The sequence below is a fragment of the Phalangium opilio genome, unplaced genomic scaffold (genome assembly GCF_054372755.1).
Source record: "Phalangium opilio isolate 3A_F unplaced genomic scaffold, DU_Popi_V2 ptg000037l_1, whole genome shotgun sequence".
NCBI classification, from domain to species: Eukaryota; Metazoa; Arthropoda; class Arachnida; order Opiliones; family Phalangiidae; genus Phalangium; species Phalangium opilio.
In genome coordinates, this window is record NW_028324160.1 from 3,937,877 (window position 1) to 3,942,160 (window position 4,284).

A 4,284-nucleotide genomic window follows, 5' to 3' on the forward strand; every position below is an offset into this window, starting at 1 on the left:
AATTTGAGTGCTCTACGTAGTTTTGAGACCAGTGCGTGTTATTTTCCATTACCAATGGACCAGGATATTATTTTTCGGGTAAATATTATTTCTTGTTAGCCAGTATTTTAGTTTGGTTCAAACAGTTGGAGCTCAAATATAGGAAAATCTAGTTTCGGTCAGTGAAGCGCGAGAAATAGAACAAAATAGCCGGGCGCAAGTACTAAGCTCAACGTGGGCAGAAAAGAAAAAAACGCGACTGACTGCGTCAAAATTTGGACGCGTTCTACTTCGAACGGCAGCTTGGTCTGAATCCGCGTTAGAAAGCCTTATACGACCCAAACAAATTGACAATATACCAGCTGTTCGTTATGGAATTAAAAGTGAACCTATAGCTGCCAAAAAATATGAAGGTGTGTTAAATGCACTAGGTCATAAGGTAGTCATCTTTACGAGTGGTTTGGTTATAAGCCAAATAAACCCATGGCTGGGAGCATCACCAGACAGGGGTTGTTATGATCCGAAGGAAGAACAAAATTTCGGGCTTGTAGAAATCAAATCAAGTTACAAATTTAGGCTGGAAACCCCTGATGTTGCCTTGATAGATGGTTCATTTTACATGGAGTTAATTGATGGTAAACCTGAACATAAAAGGAACCATCTGTACTATCACCAGGTAATGGGACAACTTGGAGTAACTGGTCTTAGTTGGTGCGATTTCGTCGTTTATTTTGGTAAGGGGCTTATAATTCAAAGAATTAGGTTTTCGGAAGAGTTGTGGAAAAAAACTGTGATCGATCTTGACGGGTTCTATTTTAAAGAAATGCTTCCATGGTTGGCTCACACCTAAACTAACACAACAAAGTTTTTGGACCTTTGTGTCTGATTGATTTATTTTCCTGTGTAATTATTTTGCTGTAAGAAAATGTGATACTTTGTTTTGAGTGATAAGATTATTTTAATTCAAAATATTTCAATAATATATTTAAGTTATTATTTATTTTACATATTGATATCTTTCATAAAATATTAAAATATTTAACTTATGAATATTTACTGTTTCGTGTTCAATTAGTTCATTAATCTTCTGGACTTAGAACCATCTGAGCCTCGACATCATCCCTTAAATTAATAGGATCCACGCGCAATGATATTTCTAATTCATCAATTTCAGTAGTGTCGTTATCGCTTTTTAAAATTGGAGATTGGAAATTGGTGAGCAGAGCGGTAACAGTCCATATTTGGTTGACAACTGGGCCAAGAGAAAGAGGAAGGACAATCAAAAATATGGAAATTTCTTATTCGACAAATTTTTCTTTCCACGTGGATTCTTAAGGAAGCTATTTTCCGAGTTTCTAGTATATCACTTGTAGAGAAGCGTTTATCAGTCAGAAATGGAGGAATATTTAAATACACACTCTCTGGAAGAAGGTCAACGATTGTGAATCCCTTGTCCGCCATTATCTGGTCATTATTATCGAAAGGTTTCTTGAGTAAGCCACATCTATCAGTAAGTTCTTTGTCTGATATACTGCCAGAGTACAAAGACGAAACAAAAGTCAATGTTCCATCTGGAGCGATACCCAATAACCCTTTATACGTATTAGTAGACTTGTAGTGCGAGTATGTTCCAGACTGCAATACAAATGAGCTTGGTCTTTCACATTTGATTTCTGTCGCGTCTATAATTATCCTAGTGGATGGATATTTCTCTTTGAAAGCTTGGGGCATATTAGCGTCTATTTCATCTCGAGGTGCCCAGATTGCGAGTTGACCCAATTGAACATACATAAAGTTTATCCAAGTTATAATGATACGACAAACGGTACTTTCACTGATTTGGAAACGCTGCGCAAGATCATATTCAAATAATCCCAATCTTAACCGCATCATGACGAGAAAAAAATCATCCAATGATTTAAGCTTTCGAGGACGTCCCATTTTTTTCCCCAACGATTTTTCGTCTTCGCGCCATAATTTTCGAGACCAGTATAAAACTTGATGCTTTTATCACAATTTTTTATATTTTGAATAGATGGTATGCTTTTTTGTTGGAATGTCTCATACTTCATCTTCAACAGTTCAAGTTCTCGTACCTTTTCAATATTCAATTCTTGCAATTTTGAAATTTCTTCTCGTTTACTTTTTAAACTTTCTGTGGTGGATTTCAACTGTAATTCTAGTTCTTTAATATAAGCAGTTAATTTAAGAGTTTGGATTTTTAACGCTGAATTTTTTTCTTTTTCTTGAGTCGCGTCGCTGATTAGTGCCGCAACTTTGTTTTCAAGAGTTTTGACTTGATCATTATCAGCTTGAGTACATCTCTCTATAACAATTGGGCTTTCAGTTTGAACTGCTACACTGATTTGGTCTTCCTTCTTTGAAATATTGTTTTCTTCGTGGTGAACTTGGCATTTTTTGGTTTTTGTGGACATCAAGGTTCTATCAGTAGGTGGTTTTCGAGTTGGTGCAAGAACTGACCATTGAAAAACTGAAGGGACACTGTTTTCCCTTAACCTTTTGTTGCTGGTGGGACAAGCAGGATAATAATCGGTGGCTAAAAAATGTAACGAGCAAACTTTTGTATGTTTTGATACTTTAAAATATTTTCCTTCATCACGCTTAATTTGGATTAGCCATTGTATTTTAAGAGCAATGTTGTTGGGAAAAGCATGAAAAGATACCTGTAAAATTTGTAAAAAATTTATGAGCAACTGGATTTACCTCTGGGGTCATAGGGGATTGCAGGCTGTAGGTTATAATCTCCTCTGACCTAGTCCGCTGCGGCCCCATCATGGCTCCGAGGTGCCTTCTTTTGAATATTAGTCTATAGTCAAAAATTGAAGCATTACATACTTTTTCTGCTCTTTCATTGCGAACATTCCTTTGTTTGCATAAGGGTACACAACAGCCAGTAGGCATTTTCTTAAAAATCAGGCGACAATCGATTTAGAGAAAAATTTTCGTTTGTTTTCGCAATGCCTATATCGTAGGTATTAGTTTGTGAGATAAAAATAACAATACTCGAGCTTCTTAATTTATAGTGATTATTGATGTCATTTAGAGTTAATTTAGGAATGTTTTCCAATGAATTACAGTAGCCGGTAATTGGAAATATAACACCCTTATTCTGAGGCACTAAATTTGTCATATCAAATCCCTTAATGGCTAGAGTAATGGGGGAAATAAGTTTAGCTCAGTAATAACGATCTGTCATTCTAACAAGAGAAACAAAATAACTAAAATAATTGAAAAATCTTACTCCCTTCCGTCTATAATCTCAGGAACATGACTGTCAAAATGAATTAGCCCATAAGTTGAAATTTTCATACACATATATGTAGACGACTTACATTTATATTAATACGACTTACATTTATATTAATACTTGTGCAAGAAGATGCCGCTACTGTTCGGAAGCACTAGAGATGGCGCTAGTTTCTAACTTTGGATAAACAGTTTTGACCAAGGTTATGCGAAATCAACAAATTTACAAATTGTCTGACATTACCTACATATCCGAAGCAATGGCACGTAAAACCGAGATGGACGCTTACATGGAGAGAAAAATTTGGTGGTGCAATATCGTGTATAAAGCAAAAGACTTACCCCTAATTGGTCCCATTACCTCTTAAATCTGTTAAATGGAGCTATTTTTCTACATTACATAGTTCCATTTTCACGTTAATAACGTAATATTTATTTCATTGGAACAAATATATTCAGTAAATCTATATTTTTTGGTTACATTTAGTACATCTATATATTATTTGATCACATTTAGTACATCTATATATTATTTGATTACATTTAGTACATCTATATATTATTTGATTACATTTAGTACATCTATATATTATTTGATTACATTTAGCACATCTATAATATTTGATCACATTTAGTACACCTATATATTATTTACCTATATATTATTTACATTTAATGCACCAGAAATACTTCGTTATATTTAATGCACCAGAAATACTTCGTTATATTTAATGCACAAATACAATTTATCTACATTACTACACTTATAATATTTTATTTATAATATTCGATTTCTTTCCATATAAATAATCATATTTTACATTAATTAGTGCACCAAATTAAAATTTCATGGAGTATAAGCTACACATTTACTGAGAGTTACATGAGTCACGCTTTGTGTTCAATAAAATAGAATGTTTAACAAGAGTGTGAATACGTAGACAAGGTTGTTTTAATATGAGGAGAATATTACCTTTTTATTTTGTTGTAAATGAAGGTTAGGTTTCGTGAAACGAAACAAAGAAAAGAGCAAGCGCC

The 4,284-nt window shown here is 34.0% G+C and overlaps 1 pseudogene; it reads right to left on the reverse strand.

Moving 5' to 3' along the window:
- Positions 1-1,009: 1,009 nt before the first annotated feature.
- Positions 1,010-1,953, reverse strand: LOC149683422 (uncharacterized; annotated as a pseudogene).
- Between the last annotated feature and the right edge of the window lie 2,331 nt (positions 1,954-4,284).